This window comes from Papio anubis, chromosome 7 (assembly GCF_008728515.1).
Source record: "Papio anubis isolate 15944 chromosome 7, Panubis1.0, whole genome shotgun sequence".
In the NCBI taxonomy this organism is placed as follows: domain Eukaryota; kingdom Metazoa; phylum Chordata; class Mammalia; order Primates; family Cercopithecidae; genus Papio; species Papio anubis.
Genome location: NC_044982.1, coordinates 16,040,565 through 16,057,589, shown reverse-complemented (window position 1 = coordinate 16,057,589; position 17,025 = coordinate 16,040,565). Strand labels below are relative to the sequence as shown.

The following is a 17,025-nucleotide window of genomic DNA, read 5'->3' as shown; positions in this document are numbered from 1 at the left end:
GGCTTTGGGGTGCATGGGGACACCTCTCTTCTTAGGCTGCTTCCCTCCTTAGGGTGGCCAGAGCAGCTTCCCCCTGCACGGAGGCGAAGGCCCCCTCAGTCATGATCCTGATGAAGATTCCTTGCTTGGCAGAACTTTAGGCAGTCTTCTGAATCTTCTGCTACACCCGTCTGTGCACTTCCTTGTAAAACCCAGTTTTAGCACAAGAACCTGCGAAGTCAGTTTAGGCAGAATCCCCATCCTAGATCGCTGATCACCGTTGATACCTGAACGGGTTCCTCGTCCTCCACCATCCCCCGGGCACTGTCCAATCACCCTGCCTGCAGCAAGAATCCTGTTGGGGCGGTTTTGCCAGACGTTTCCTCTCGGTAATTTTCCATCCACTGACAACTGCTCTGCCTCCCCTGCTATAAATCCCCACCTGTCCGGCTGGTCTTTGAAGTTGAGCCAATTCTTCTCTCCCTCAGCAAGACCTGGTGCAGTGGCCCCTGTACCTATCACGATGGTCGTGAGCGAAGTCCTCCTTACCCTGCCTTAACCAGTGTCACTGAATACACCCATCCTCAACACTGGCTGTCCTAGAGACTGTTGCCCACTGTGGGCTCCTGCTGCCACCTCCACTGCCAAGAGGGGGAAACCGAGGCACAGTTTTGTCTTTAACTCCCAGCTACCACCATGCGACGTGGGAAAACTCACCCACCACCAGGACCACTTCAGGCCTCTGAAGGGACACACGAGCCCAGAGAGAGCAGAAAGTCCTTTCTCCCTCCTAGATCCCAGACACTCCTTCTTTCCAAGATGACTGACAGCAGCCACTCCACTCAGCTCTCCCCTGAATCCCACCCCCACGCCCATTCATGATGTGGTGCAGCTGGTCCCAGCATGATGGTGCCCCCAGAGCCCGGCACCGGTATTTTGCTGAAAGTCTGGGCCAATCGGTGTTACCATTCATGACCACCCAGAGGCCTCTGCTTCCTTCCAATGCCCTCTGGCCACAGGTTGAGGCAAGCTCCTGTACTCACATTCTTTTTTTTTTTTTTTTTGCGATGGAGTCTTGCTCTGTCACACAGCTGGAATACGGTGGTGCAATCTCTGCTCACTGCAACCTCTGCCTCCTGGGTTCAAGCTATTCTCCTGCCTCAGTCTCCTGAGTAGCTGGGATTATAGGTGCCCACCACTATTCCTGGCTAATTTTTGTATTAGAGACAGGGTTTCCATGTTGTCCAGGTTGGCCTTGAATTCCTGACGTCAGCTGAGCCACCCACCTCAGCCTCCCAAAATGCTGGGATTACAGGAGTGAGCCACTGAGCCCGGCCAGCACTCACATCCTTTAGGAGCCATGACAGAGGTGCAGAGAGGCAGGGCGGGGCTGGGGCTCAAAGTCCAGGCTCCAGGGCCAACCCAGGTTTGCCCCCCAGCTCTGTGACCAAGGTCACATCTCTTCACCTCCCTGAGCCTCAGTTTCCTACTCTGAAAGGGGGATAATAGCACCGCTCCTGGGTCTGTTGTGAGGATAGAGGAGGTAACGTGTAGAAGGTGCTTTGCCTGGTGCTTGGCACATAGTAGCACACAATGAACAGTGACTGTCATTATTACATGTGACTCAGCCAGACAGCCAGGCAAGGCACGAGTGGCCCCATCTTCCCATCTCTGGCGGCTCACCCAGCTCTGACTGCCCCCTCCACCCCGCCTCACCTTTGGTGGCGCACGGCCCAGTTGTTCTCATTAGATGATGCTGCTCTGCTCCCAATGTGTCACTCATGTGAACCAGCGCACACCTCATCCCCACCCCCACCACTGTTCTGCTGAAAGAAACTCAGGAGCCAGGGCCGCAGAGCCAGCTTCCCCTGTGCCTGCCTTCTTGGGCGTGCAAACCAGAGTGAGCTCTTCCCCTCTGCCTGGGCAGACTCCCACTGACTCCCCCTTCATTCCTGTCCCCTTCTCCCCAAACAAAACAGAAAGGAGGGCCCAGGAAAAGAAGGGCTATCAAAATCCGGTATTTGAATCAGGCTCAAAATGAATCAGGGTTTGGCCCCTGGAAGCAACATGAACGCCCAGAGGCTTGGGAGGTGCTGCTGTGCCCCTGACTGACTTTGTGGCCTTGGGCACCTCCCTTCACCTCTTTGAGCTCCAGCTTTGTCACCTCGGACACAGGGACAGTAGTACAAGCCCTGGGTCACTGTACCCTCCTGCCTGCTCTGAGCTGAGCCATGCTGCCTCTCTGAGGCCACTTTGATTTGGTCTCTCCTGTTCCTGGGTCCATAATTCCTATCGCTTGCCCTCCCACACCAAAGTCCGACAGGGTTACAGGCGTGAGCCATTGTGCCTGGCTAGCACTTTGGGAGGCCAAGGCGGGCAGATCACCTGAGGTCAGGAGTTCAAGACCAGCCTAGTCAACATGGTGAAACCCCGCTCTATTAAAAATACAAAAATTAGCTGGGCGTAGGGGCGAACACCTGTAATTCCAGCTACTTGGGAGGCTGAGGCAGAAAATTGCTTGAACCTGGGAGGCGGAGATTGCAGTAAGCCAAGATTGCACCACTGCACTCCAGCCTGGGTGACAGAGCAAGACTCTGTCGAAAGAAAGAAAGAGAGAGAGAGAGAGAGAGGGAGGGAGGGGGGGAGAGAGAGAGAGAGAGGAGGGAGGGAGGGAGGCAGACAGAGAGAGAGAGAGAGACACAAAAAGAAAGAAAGAAAGAGAGAGAAAGAAAGAAAGAGAGAGAGAGAGAGGAAGGAAGGAAGGGAAGGAAGGCAAAGGAAGGAAGGAAGGAAGGAAGGAAGGAAGGAAGGAAGGAGAAATCCAGGGTGATGTGTGTTTGGATCAGTGTGCCCTTCACCTTTGGGCACCTTGATGGCTGGATTCTTCCACTGTAAGTCCTCTATGCAGCACTCTGTGCCTGCAGCACAGGAGACATGGGCTAATGGTGAGAACCTCACCTGGGCCAGGGGATTAGCAGAGGCTGGATGGATTTTGTGGGACGTACACACCTCGCAGCAGGGCTGAGTGCCCAGGAGAAAAAGGTCTTAACAGCACGTTGGGGTGAGTTGCCAGGTCAGGCAGGGATCAGGGAAGGCCAAGGAGGAAGGCTCTGAGCCACCTGGCCTTCAGAGAACTCCCAGACAGTGCCTCAAATCAGCCCAGCCTGGTGACCACCTTTGGTAGGCAGTGACCTCTTTCCCAGGATCCAGGTACCCTAGAGGCACCTCAGCGGAAGAACTCTCTGAGGTCTGCAGGCTTGAGCTGTTTTGCTTTCTCCAAGACAGTTTCATCTTGTAATAGTTGCCATTCTCATTGTCATCATCCCATTAGAGTATATTTGTTTTATTTGAGAAATGTATGTAATGATGATTTCTGGCACTACGCTAAGTGCTTAAAAAGTATGAATTCACTAACTGCCGAAACCCCATAAGGTGTACTATTTATGAACCCTGAGGCCCAAAGAGGTTGAGTAACGTGCTTGATGTCATGAGGCTGATGGATGGTCACGTGGGGCTCTCGGCTTCCTTCTGAGAGGCAGCTGCCGGGCACGGGGCATACGGTTGTTCCAGGCCCATCTGCAGACACAGCATCGTCTCCTACATTTCCCCCATGCTCCCTGGGGCCTTGCAAGTTCCAGATTCTTCATCTGTAAATGGGGACAATAAGGCCAGCTCTGGGGGCCCAGGGCTGGGCCTGGGGGAGGGTTCAGCCCCACAGGGCCCTGCGCCCTCCTTGCTGTTCACCATCTGTCTGAGGCTCACTCAGAAGCTCTCTGGCACGATTTGATTCTGCCGGAAAAACGTGCTGAGGGGTAAGTGCAGGGTCCGGTGGGAGCCCCAGACTGCAGGGTGAGCTTCTCCTGGGGGCAAGCCCAGTGGCACCAACCCAGGTGAGGGGGCCTGTGTGCTCTTGCGTGCCCCTGACCTTCCCCTGCCGGGCTGGGAGCCAGAGCTGGCTCGTTTACAGAACACTGGGCCAGGATTGCAGCCACCCCAGGCCGAACCCTGAGCTGTGGGTTATTTGCCAGGACAAGGTGGCCCTGGGGCAAGGAGGCCTCCCCAGGATGGGCTGCCCCCACCGTGGAGGAAATCCACACAGCAGCTCGGTTCCCCAAAGGATTCCCTGCCTGGAGTCCAGGCCACACCAAAGTACACAGAACTTTGTGTGCGGCTGGAGGAGAGGGCGGGACTCCAGCAGGAAAAGCTCCCTGCCTGGCGGACGCCCCCAGGCACCTGCCCAGGGGTCATGGGGATTCTTGGAGATCAGTTTCCAGTACAGAAAAGCCTCCAGCCCAGCCCTCCCGAGCCCTCAGTGTAGGGAGAGGCAGCGCCCCAGCACAGCTCACCCCTCCCTAGGAGGAAGGGAGTCAGAGGGGGTGGGCACTGGCTGAAGGTCACACAGGAGCCCCGGCTGCCAGCTGCCTTGGGTTGGGCCTGCCACAGGAGGCTTCTTGCTCACTGAGGGCCTCAAACATAAGCCTTTGACATTCTCTCCAAAGGAGGTTACAGCCTCAGGCACAACCACGTTGTCTGCAGGGCCAGAGGAAGTTTGTTTTACAGCCACTAGGGAGGGTCCCATCACTGGATGCACCTCCTATGGCCCCTAAACCTGGATGTGTTGGAAATAAATCCTGTATCTATTTGGTATCTATCACTAGGCTATTGCCCCAACGGGGGCTGAAAGTGGCAATTGGTTCATCGTGAGCATTACAAACAATATTGTGATTCTTATAAAGTGATCTCCATGTGTTGGTAAGACATTAAGACCCTTAAAAAATGACCATGGCTCAGGTTGTTCGCCTCCAAGGGCCTGGTTCCAGAAACTTCTGGGTGGAGGTGAGCTGGGCAGCCTCCCTCTAATTTCCCCAGGGAATGGCCTGGGGACTTAGCCAAACGCTGACAACCAGCGGGTGAGGGACAGGTGGACGCTTCCCAAATCAGCTCTGTGCAGACAGACCGCAGCTGTCAGGCCTGTGTTGGCCTGACCCTCCTCTGTGACCTTGCGCCCGGGACCCCCTCCAGTGTCAGCGTCCCTATCAGAGCCTCGAGGGCTGAGCCAAGTGACCCTTCTGATGCTCCCCAGCCCTACCACTGGGCACCAGCTCAGCCCTGGAGAAGCCCCTCCACTACGGGGACTCACCTGGAGCCACCTGGAGCATGAGCAGCCTGAGGAAGGAAAGAAAATGCTCTTTAAGTTGTCATAACAGAGCGGGGCCTCCAGCACCTCCTGTTTACTGAGGCTGAGTAAATACAGCCGGGCCCTTAGCAACAGGCACAAAGGGGCCGTTGTGCTGCCCGCTGCTCGCTCGCTCGCTGCTCCCTGGGCTCCTTCCCTGAGCTCAGCCCCAGCTGGGAGCTCTCTGAGAGGCAGGCTGGCCTGGCCCACAGCCCTGGCCTGACGGGGCCGGAACCGGGCGGGTGCAAGGCCTGCTGTGTGCCAGTCTCCAGGCGTGTCGGGGAGCCAGGCCTTTAGAGGTCCCTGTCCTCTGCAGGCAGAAAATTCCACCCCATTCTTCTGACCAGCAAACTAAGGTTTGCAAAGGTAAGCAAAACAAGGGCCTCAGAGACGCCCCTGATTTGAGTTTGTCACTCAGAGATGGAGCAGGTGAGCCTTGGACCAAGAAGCCCCGAGTTGGATGTCAGTCTCGGCCACGAGAGCTTTGGAGTGTTCTGTGTTACGAGTCCCAGTCTCTTCATTTCTGACAAGGGGCGCATGCATCATGCCTGGCTCGCCTGGCTGCGTGCACATTAAATCACATGAGTGTGTGAGGACGTTCATTCTATGAACTCTACAAGCTCTGAGCAAACAGAGGGAGTTATTATTTGGGACAAGGGGGCAGAACAGACATTAGAGTCAATGATAAATAGGTCGGGCCCCTGTCAAGTGCTAGGAGCTTCCAGAGCCCCGCTTTGAACAATGAAGGTGTCACACCTCCTGGAATCCCAGGTACTGGCAGCCAACTCCATGACAGGCTGGGGAAACGGGGTGAGAAGGGTGCGATCCCTGCCCACAGGGCCTCCCTCTCTAAAACAAAGGGCTAGTTCACGGTGTATGAAGCACTGTAATACATCAATAAACTGAGAAGGCCTCCGTTGAAAAATGAGAAAAAGACGTGGCTAAGTAATTCATAAAAGAATTAAGGCTGCACACAGTGACTCATGCCTATAATTCCAACTATTTGGGAGGCTGAGGTGGGAAGATCACATGAGATCAGGAGTTCAAGACCAGCCTGGGCAACACAATGAGACCACATCTCTACACAGAAAATTATTTTTAAATAAAAATAGAAATAAGTTAGTTGAGCGTGGTAGTGTGTACCTGTAGTCTTGGCTACGCAGGCTGCTGAGGCAGGAGGACCCCTTGAGCCTAGGAGTTCGAGGTTGCAGTGAGCCATGATTGTGCCACTGCACCCCAGCCTGGGTGACAGAGGGAGACTCCATGTCTTAAAAAAAAAAAAAAAAAAAAAAAAGAATGCTTATCAACACTTAGAAAAAAACCAAAAATAGAAATCAACCTGATGAGTAACAAAAATGAAAATAAAAGCAACATTGAGATTTTCTGCACCCCCCATTAGATTATTGAAAAGATTAGAAACATTTCCCCCAGCATGGGCAAGTTGGTTATGAAGGCTCTGCACCTTACTAACTTTTTTTTTTTTTTTGAGACAGAGTCTCGCTCTGTTGCCCAGGCCGGAGTGCAGTGGCGTGATCTCAGCTCACTGGAAGCTCCGCCTCCCAGGTTCATGCCATTTTCCTGCCTCAGCCTCCTGAGTATCTGGGACTACAGGCTTCTGCCACCATGCCTGGCTAATTTTTTGTATTTTTAGTAGAGACGGAATTTCACCGTGGTAGCCAGGATGGTCTTGATCTCCTGATCTCGTGATCTGCCCACCTCGGCCTCCCAAAGTGCTGGGATTACAGGCCTGAGCCACCGCGCCCAGCCACCCCTTACTAACTTTTGACCTCTAGCATAAACTCCATGCCTCACTTTACCTGTCTGTAAAATGGGCACTAACAGAACCTGCCTTGCAGGCTTGTTGGGAGGAGTAAATGAGTTACTGCGTATAAAGTGCTTCCAGGGATGCCAAGCATGTAAATGGTGCTGAATGCACTGTAGTTATTACTTTTATGATTACCATTGGTTCAAAGTATACATTGGACAATCTTGTCTTGTTTATTAAAATAAAAAGTTGGAAATCATCTAAATGTCCATTAACTGGGAACTGAAGAATTCGATGACAATCTGTGGATCCCGATCCCATGGAATACGTTCCTGCGACAGGGTCAGCGAGCGCACGGGTGTTTGTATTGACACGGAAGGTTCTCCATGTCACACTGATGGATGAACGAGCAGCTGCCGCAAAGAGATCCCGCTTCTGTGGAGTTGGAAACGTGGATTTATTGGTGTGTATTTGCACTGAGACACGGGCAGGGATGTTCTCCAGCTGTTAGCGGCGGCTTTCTAGGAGTGAAGCATTTTAAGGCTTTTGTTTTCTTCTCTATACTTTTCTGTGTTTTTAAAAAGTACAAGAAGGTTTTGTTTTGGTTAAAAAAAAAGTTTACTAAAGCCATTTTCTTTTGTTTGAATTTCAAATGCAGTAAATGCTGAACGGAAGCACTGGGGCATGAGTGACCAAACAGGGAACAGTGAAATTTGGGCTTGTCAGTGGGGACGAGGTCGGGGAGGCAGACTCAGTGTTGATGGGGTGGGAGGTGGGCTCCGTGGCAGGAGGGCAGGGACTTGGAAGAGTCCAGGGCTTTGAGAGGGACAAGGGGTGCAGTTAGAAAAGCAAGTTAGCCGGGCACAGTGGCTCACACCTGGAATCCCAGCACTTGGGAGGCTGAGGCGGGCAGATCACAAGGTCAGGAGTTCAAGACCAGCCTGGCCAATATGGTGAAACCCCATCTCTACCAAAAACACAAAAATTAGCTGGGTGTGGTGGCACACGCCTGTAATCCCAGCTACTCAGGAGGCTGAGGCAGGAGAATTACTTGAACTCAGGAGGCGGAGGTTGCAGTGAGCCAAGATTGCGCCACTGCACTCCAGCCTGGGCGACAGAGTGAGACTCTGTCTCAAAAAAAAAAAAAAGAAAAGAAAAAGAAAAAAGCAAGTTGAAGCAAAGTCACGTCATTGGAAGGGCAGATGGAGGTTTTATCTGGAAGGTGCAGGGAAGTTCAAAAAAGTAAGGTAAGGTGTGGACTCTGATCTGGCCTCTGCCCTATTTGGTTGTTCTTATCTGGGCAGGAAAGTCTTGGAGCGGGGACAGAGGCGGGAGCCTCATGTCCATTTTCGGAGACAGGCCAGAGGAGGCAGCTGGATGCTTGAGTATGAAGAAAGCCCCCTGTTTAGGGCTTGCATCTCTCCAAGTCCAGTAGGGCCCCGGCCACCCTGAGAGGAGAGCCGCTCCCCGTGTGTGTGCTGGGACTTGAAGAGCCTAAGAAAAGGTCTGGACCCTCCCATGGCCCACAGGCTCTCACTACCCTAGAGCCAAAGACCACGGGCCACTCTCTAGGGCCACGGGAGAGCGGCCTGATGAGTAAGCGCAGGTACCTGACCAGGCATCGCGCCATGAGAGGGGATTGCATGTGCCAGTCTGCAGCTGCTCCTTGCTCTTCCCCAGGCCCCGGGACCGCGGAGTTAGCTGACCAGGCAGAAGTTGGCTCCCCGGCAGCCCGCGGGTGGTCCCGAGATACCCTGTTAATATTTGGGGGCTGCATAGGTCCACGTGGTGGGGAGCTGTCCTGTGTATGGTGGGATTTTTAGCAGTGCCCGGCTTCTACCCACTAGATGCCAGTAGTATCCCTTGGCAATTGTGACATTGACAAATGGTCCCTGGGAGACACAATTGCCCCCATTTGAGAACTTTGGCTCCATGGTGACCTGCATGGCCATCAGCCCCTCTCCAGGGCTGAACACTCCTCAGGGGCAGGGTCCTCATGTCCCCAGCACCCGCACAGGCTCAGCACACAGCAGGTGTGAACACCTGGGCAGCACCCGCGCAGGCTCAGCACGCAGCAGGTGTGAACACCTGGGCAGCACCCGCGCAGGCTCAGCACGCAGCAGGTGTGAACACCTGGGCAGCACCCGTGCAGGCTCAGCACGCAGCAGGTGGTGTGAACACCTGGGCAGCACCCCACAAGAGGCTCAGCACGCGAGCAGGTGTGAACACCTTGGGCAGCACCCAGGCTCAGCACGCAGCAGGCGTGAACACCTGCTGCACCCGCCAAGAGCCAGTGACGCAGCAGGTGTGAACATCTGGGCAGCACTCCGCCAAGAGGCTCTCAGCACGCAGGTGTGAACACCTGGCAGCACCAAGAGGGCCGAGCACGCAGGTGTAACACCGGCAGCACCCGCGAGGCTCAGCACGAGCAGGTGAACATTCCAAGGCACCGCCGCGAGGTGCTCATTAGCACGCCAGCAGGTGTGAACACCTGGGCAGTACCTGCAGGCTCAGCACGCAGCAGGTGTGAACATTCCAAGCAGCAATCTGCAGGCTCAGCACGCAGCAGGTGTGAACACTTGGGCAGAACCCACACAGGCTCAGCACACAGCAGGTGTGAACACCTGGGCTCTGGCCCTTCCTCACCAGAACCCCCTCCCTTCTTGCAAGGAGTGCAGCAGCAGCCACAGCGGACACCCAGTCCCTGCCCCTGCCCCCAGCCCACCCAGAGCGGAGATGAGCTGAAAACCCCACTGTGTCTCCCACCTCCCCCAGCTCTGGGCTCCAAGCGGCCAGGATGCAAAGAACTAAATCCTTTGAGTGAAACAATCTTCAGTAACCTTTTCAGACAAACATGTCCTCCCCTCCCACCACTTGCTGGAAGCCAGAGCTGCTGACACAGCCATGTGGGGACCTGTGGGGACTCCCTCTCCTTGAGCCATGGCACACGCACCCCTCACACCCAGCCACTCCCTGCCACCCACTCTCTCAGAGGGAAGGGCCACCCAGATCTATTGCCACACTCTTTTTTTTTTCCTTTGAGACAGGGCCTTCCTCTGTCATCCCGGCTGGAGTGCAGTGGTGTGATCACAGCCTTCCCAAGCCCCATTCTTAACACCCAAAAGCATTTATAAGAAGCTCAGTTCTCAGTGTTTAGGGAGACAGTGGGAGGGAGATCTGTCCAAAGGGTGCTGAGTCCTGCACTGCCCAACAAGTATGAGACTTCTTGGGGCCCGCCCAGCAAGTGTCCTGGGGCCATGTGCTGCCTGGAGGGGCCTCTGCTGCCATCTCTGACTCTGATCTGGAGGGGACTCCATCCCCTCCCTCTGCCAGTGCCTGGGACAGAGACAGCTGCTGTCGGAGATCTGCAGGGCCTAACATAAAGCAAGAAGCCGTGCTCATTAGGCCGGTGGCCAGCACTGCAGAGCGCGCAGAAGGAAATAAACTTCCACTAGAAGCTGCTGGCTGGGCAGGCAGGAAGGGTGCTCCATGGAGCTTGGAGCTTTGGCAGGGTCAGGGACCCCAAACATCGTGTGCACAGTGGCTAGGGCTCCAGCTCAGGAGAGCGCCCCCAGAATGCATGACCCGGATCAAGGCCCACAGGGCACACATGGCGTCAGCAGGACCCTGGAGAGGGGGCTTTCAGATAAAATCCAAACAGGGATGCATCTCCCAAAAAAGACCCATGATTGGTCCTGGACAGCCAAGCCCTGCTCTCAGCACTCAGCCAGGACTGGTCCTCAAGCTGTGTTGACTGAAGAGCAGGCCGGATTAATGTTCACTCCAGAAGGAACCTGACAGCCAGTCCTTCTCAACAAACCATCTTCACATATGCTCCACGAGGCAGTCATTCCCCACAGGAGGGACTCCTGGCTGACTCCGTGTGATGCCCGGGGGAGGTGAGCTGCTGACTTCCTGTTGTCTTGAGTTAGAGAGGACTCCAGGCTACCCCATGACAGCATCATCAGGCACTTGCAGGCAGGTATGTTTTGGCGAGGGCTGGTGAAGGGTAGGACGGCCATGGGCATGCAGCCATCCCATCCAAGTGTCATGGCAGGAAGAAACAAAGGTTGAGAACCACAGCACTAGATGTCTGGGTTGGGAGACACTTGCCATTGTGACCTGGATTCTGGTGCCTGGGGTGGGCACAACCAGGTTCGCGCCTTGTTCAGGAAGCTATATGCAGCAGGCCTGTTGCTGGCTGGGTTTGCTGCTCTTAAGGACGCAGCTGCACTGGAATTTGGGGTCCCCTCATCCCCCTCCAGGAGTTCAAACCCCTGTGCCTTCTGTGTCCTCTGTCCCACACTGCCCCCTGGAGGAGGGATGAAGGATGGTGCTAAAGGGCATAAGAGGTAGACATTTTCATCCACCTTCACCTCCTCTTCCTGGCCAACAGAACGCTGATTTTATTTGAGGCAGCAGAATGCCCAGCCCCAGGGACAAGTCTTGCTTCATTGTATAAGTCAGTGATGATGGCCCTGTACCCCTGTGCCAGGCCGTTTCTTTCCCAGACTCCTTTGCAGCTAGGGGCCATTGACCCAATTTCAGGCAATGAAGTGTAAGGGAAAGTTTTGGGGGGATGCTTCTGGGAGAGCTTTTGCTTCTTAACAAAAGAGAAGTGTGTGAAAGGAGAGTTCTCTTAGGTCCACCCTCACTTTCTTTCATGCTGGAGTGAAGACGTGGTGGCCGGTGCTGCAGCAGCCATCCTGCACTATGTGGCACCAAGTTAACATGGAGGATGGTGGGCAGAGAGAGGGAAAGAACCTGGGTCCTTGATGACCTCACCAAGCTACCAAACCACCCTGAAACTGCCTATGCCCAGGGTCCTTGTGAAGTAACAATGGTTGTATTTGTGGTTTCGTTGAATTCTGTTACTTGCAGCCAAACACATCAGGGAAGCACTGAGGTGTGAGGTGCTGTGTGAGCATGGGTAAAACACTTAGCACAATGCCCAGCCTATGGTAACTGCCCATAATGGTAGCTGTTATTACTGTCATATGCATCTACGAGTGTGCACAAGTTGCTAACTCGTGTGGGCACATATGGGTGAATATGGAGGTGTGATGTGCAGGTGACCTCGGTTCAAAATGTGATTCAAGTCCTGTCCTGTTACTTGGCCCAGGCACTGGGGCCACTCCCTCGACCTTGCTGAGATGCAGTTTCCTTAACTAAATGGGGAGGCAATGACTTGCATGGGTCTAAGCTGGTAGTTGGCATTGCCAAACTCGCAATCACCCAGAGGTAGGACAAGAATACTTGCTCCACCTGACAGATGGGGAAACTGAGGCTTAGACAGTGTAAGTGAAATGCCCACATTTAGAGCCAAGAAGTGGTGATGCTAAGACTTGAACCATGTGGCCTCACACAGAACCTGTGTCTGCAGAGCTGTGTGTGAGTGTGTATATGTGCAGGAGTGTGTGTGCAGGAGTGTGTGTGCCGGGGTCTGTGTGCAGGGAGTGTGTACATGTGTGCAGGAGTGCATGTGAACATGTGTGCAGGGGTCTGTGTGCAGGATGTGTGCACATGCAAAGTCACTTAGGTCAGTGCGTATGAAACCCAAGGCATTCTGGACAAACCCTGATGATTCTGTCTAGAGGGAGGGTCTCTCCTTAGCCCTCAGAGGTGCAGTTGGGCCTCCCTCACCCTAATCTTTACTGGCTTTCCCAGACTCCTGGGCTCCGGCAGGACTGCCTCTGTTGCAGTGGCTCTCTCTGGCTCTCCAGGGCCCTGGCGCTCCACAGTGGCTGCCTCCTGCTCCCTTCTCTAAAACAACATCAGCAGCAGTTCCCAAGGGGTGAGCCACCTCCCTCTTGTTTACCACTTGCATGGCCCCCCGCCCTGCAGAGCTAGCTCCAGGCTGCCATCAGCAGGTGTGTTTTCCAGGCCCTGGCCCTTTCCCCTCCTGGCACCTTTGAGGCCCAGCTAGAGGGCAGCTACTCTCAGGAGGGTTTCCTTTTCCCTTGAGACCAGGACCCACCAAGTCGAGGGGTACTTTCCAGGCTTCCCCAGTTGGGTCCAGCCTGGCAGGTGGGGAGGGGACGGTGCTGAGTGAGAGAGAAGGAAAGTGAAGGGAGTCCGAAGCTCCTAGAGACAGTCCCAAGCTCCTTGCCCCAACCTCACCCCCTTCCTCGTCTGAGCAGATCTTTCAGGCTTCTCTGAAGACAGGGGTCCACTGGGACTTCAAGCTTGGGCCCCGAGGTCGTCCAGTCACAGCTAACACACTGAGAAACTCCTGTTCTCGCTTCACCCTAAAGGGCTCCTTTCTCCACCCCGTGCTCCTTGTCCTCACCTTCTCTTCTGCATTTGTGGTGAGAGATGGAGAGGCTCCACACCCCTTCCCCATTTGGAGCCTGAGGCAGCCCCGCCTCCTGGGCCCATCTGTCCCCTCCAGACCCTAAGCCACAAGCTTTACCTCCACGATTTTCTCACAGCAAACCCACTGTCCTTTCCTACTGTCCTCCCCCAGGGAGTCTTTGATCCAGCTTGGGCCTTGAGCCAAAAAATCATTAAAAGAAAGTACAGCCAAGGAGAGGAAAAAATTGCTCTTCTGATGGGACAAAGCCAAACGCTGTCACACGCCAGGGCCATTGGCTGTCACCCAGGAACTTGGGGGAGAACTTGCTGGGAGGTAGGGTGGGGGCCAGGGGCTGAGGCAGAAGGAGACGGTTATAGCAAAGGTCTTGGGGCCCAACAGACCGAGGTGCAGAGACCAGCTTTGTTCTTGCTGAGGCCTCGAGCAAGTGCCCAGCCTCTTGGGAGCCGTGACCTTGCAGGGTTGGGTGCCGTGGAGACCTGGCATGTAGCAGGCCCCAGCTAGAAGGACCTCCTGAGGTCTCTGATGTTTTCCACAGCTCACAAAGGTGTTTGGGAGGGAACAGCACCAGCTGGAGCCTCTTACAGGACAGGAGACCGAGCAGAGGCCCTGGGAGGGGTGATCTGTCTAACGTCACACAGCAACTGCATGCCCTTGGCTCTGCCTGCGTCCCCAGCAGTCCTGGCCTGTAGGAGACATGAAGTCAGAGACTCTGGAGTGTGTGCTCTGAGAAGGTAAGCCTCACCTTCTCAGCCCCCAGCTGGGGAAACTGAGGCCCAGAGTGGGAACTCCCATGGTCATGTGACCCTTGTAGGAGGAATACGGGCAAGAAGGCACAGGCCCTGCTTCTCCCTGCCTCACGTCCCTCTAAAGCAAATAGCTGATGCTCACTGCACCATGCACTTTGTACTTGAGGCTTTCAAGACATGGTCAGATTTGATTTTTACAACAAACTAATAAATGAGGTAGGTGCCTTTATTAACCCTCATTTACAGATGAGTTAGGTGGGGCACAGACAGGACAAGTGACAGACTGAAAGTCACGCTGCAGATACACAGTCGAGCCGGACTTGAAACCCATGGTGCCTGACTCCAGCACCCATGGCTGTGGCTCCAGTGAGGACAGAGAAGCTGACTTAGTCCTCCATTCTCTGCTCACTCCCTGAACGCCTGGGCTGGGGGGAAGGATGTCCAGAGCACCGCCTGCCAGGCTTCTTGTGTGGTGTGCCTGGTGCATGGTGGGTGCCTGGTGCCCGGTGGGTGCCTGCTGAACATGGCACCGTGCTGAGTGAGGCGGGCTCAGCAATCGCACTAGCACAGGGCGCTCGGGCCGAGACCCCTGTGGGAGAAACAGAGGCGGGGGGGCCTTCGGCTGGGCGGACACACTCAGGCACTCACAGCAGTGCGTCACCGTGGGCCACGCAAGTCAAGGGCAAACTCTTCACCTCTGCTGTTGCTATGGGAAGAGCGCCAGCTCTGGGTTTCAAGCCCCTCTGCTTGAGTGGAAGGACAAGTGCAGGCGTCTGTGAGGATTCTGGGACCACTCAGGGCAATTTGAAAGGAGCAGAAGAGCGAACAGCACCAGGGGAGACTCTGGTCAGGAAAACCAGCCAGGAGTAGTGGGAGGAGAAGCCACGGGGGCTGCGGTCAGGAGTGGCTTCCTCCAGGCACTGGTCCTGGCCTGGCGTGGTGGTGACCACAGGGGAGACTCTTTCTCATGCCATGGCCTGGGCACCTCCCCTTTCTCCTGGCTGCAGTCCTTCCCTGGCCTCTGGAGTGTGCTCCGAACACCTACCCCATCACCTGTCCCCTGAGATCTCTCTAGGGAGCTGGATGTGCCTGGGGGGAGTGCCTCCTTTGGCCTTCTTTGGCCCCCAGTGCCTTCTTTGGGCCCCACTCAATCCTGTCCCTTTTTGCAGCCACAGCAGTGCTCCACGCCACCCTCTGCCCTCCCCCTACTCTCTGTAAAAAGAGCTATGGCCAGAGCACTCAAAGAGAGACCCCGCCCCACACAGGCACCACAGCGTGGGAGGGGGGAGCTGGTCCTTTGGCTTCCGGCCCTGAGACTGTGGTGGTTGCCTGGGCAACAGCAGCCCATAGGAGGCAGGCCTGACAACACCACGAGAGGCTGCCCAGCCCCCTCCACCCCTCCCTGCTCCCAGGGAGGTGTGGCACCTGGGTGTGCGCGCGGTGCGTGTCTGTGTGTACACACCTGAGCCTGCAGTCTGGGTGCGGCCGGCCATGGGTTCCGCAGAGCTGGTCACCAGTGGCCTCACGGAGCAGAGAAGGGCGGGATGTCCACGGGCTGGGTGCTTATAGCTCCCTCAAAGTTTTTGGGCACGGAGACTCACGCCTGTAATCCCAGCACTTTGGGAAGCTGAGGCGGATGGATCACGAGGTCAGGAGTTCGAGACCGGCCTGACCAACATGGTGAAAGCCCAACTCTACTAAAAATACAGAAATTAGCCAAGTGTGGTGGCACACACCTGTAATCCCAGCTACTCAGGAGGCTGAGGCAGGATAATCACTTGAACCCAGGAGGTGGAGGTTGCAGTGAGCCAAGATTGTGTTACTGCACTCCAGCCTGGGTGACAGAGTAAGACTCTGTCTCAAAAAAAAAAAAAAAAAAAAAAAAAAGAGAGAGAGAGAGAGAAATGCAAGGTTCTGAGTCATTTCGAAATTATTTGAGTTGCTGGATTTTTCTTTCTTGGACCACAGACTCTCAGAGATAAGAACTGGGCCTTCAGGTTTAGAAGAGCACCAGCCACACAGTAGGTGATCAGAAAATGTGTCCTGACCCCTGCCCACAGGCATGATGGTCCAGGCCTCAGCCACAGGCCACGCGGTGTTTGGGGGCACCACGGCAGTGGGCCAAGGCCTTTGCTTGTGGGTGGACAGGGAGCTGTGCTGGGCCTCCAGAACCCGCCATGCTCCCTAGAAAAAAAGGAGTCCACGTGCAGTGTCTGACCTTTATCTCCCCACAGGGACAGAATGTGTCAGCAGAGGGTGAGCAGTGGAGCCAACCTGAGCTGGTCACTGTTGGCCTTGGGAAGCCAGGCCTTGGGTCTCACCCTGCTGGTCCCAAGGCCTGGGTGGGGCAGGAAGGTGTCAAGAGTTGTCCAGGACACCCGGACGGTTCGCCTGACTTTGCAAGAACAGAGGCTCGGCTGGGAAGTGGGCACCTATCAACCCTCCCTCAGTAGCCTCTTTCCTGTCTCTGCTGGGCCTTGTTGACTGTGATCAATGACTTCTACTTCTCCGTTGAGGAAACTGAGGCACAGAGAATTCATGCAGTGCGCAAGCAGCAGGGCTGAAATTCACCGGGGCTGTGGGCCCAGCCAGGAAGCTACTGGCCACTCCACCATGCACTCCTGGCAGCCCGGCTCTCGGAGAACTGGGAGACGGGGTGGGCCTGGCCAGAGCAAGGGAAGGGTCGCCGCAGCTCCGGCCCCACCCAGACAAGCCTCCACTTCCTGAGCTGGCCGCCAGGACAGGCTGGGCTCCCAAAATCCTTCCTAAAAAGGAATCAGGCTGTGGTGGCCCACACTATTTTTAGATAATTGTGTTGGAAAATCCCAAGGCACATGTAGCATCATGCATTTTTTTAATCAGGAAGAAAAAAGAAAGGGACCTCCCCACTCTTCTCCTCACGGCCACGGCCTGCCGGAAACAGGTCACGCCTCTGGAGGGGCCTCGCACCTGTCCATCCCCGGAGGGGCAGTAGCCTGGGCCCTGCAGCTATCCAGCCCTGGGGGTTAGGGCCTCGGGGTTTCTGGCTAGAAGCAGGGCTCAC

At 55.3% G+C, this 17,025-nt stretch overlaps 1 long non-coding RNA gene across 1 annotated transcript; it reads right to left on the bottom strand.

Moving 5' to 3' along the window:
• Positions 1–7,130: 7,130 nt before the first annotated feature.
• LOC116275654 lies at positions 7,131–8,993 on the bottom strand. The gene is made up of 2 exons (XR_004184741.1): positions 8,531–8,993; positions 7,131–7,488 (listed from the first exon to the last, which is right to left on the bottom strand). It is a non-coding gene; the product is annotated as an uncharacterized LOC116275654 (long non-coding RNA).
• Positions 8,994–17,025: the final 8,032 nt, after the last annotated feature.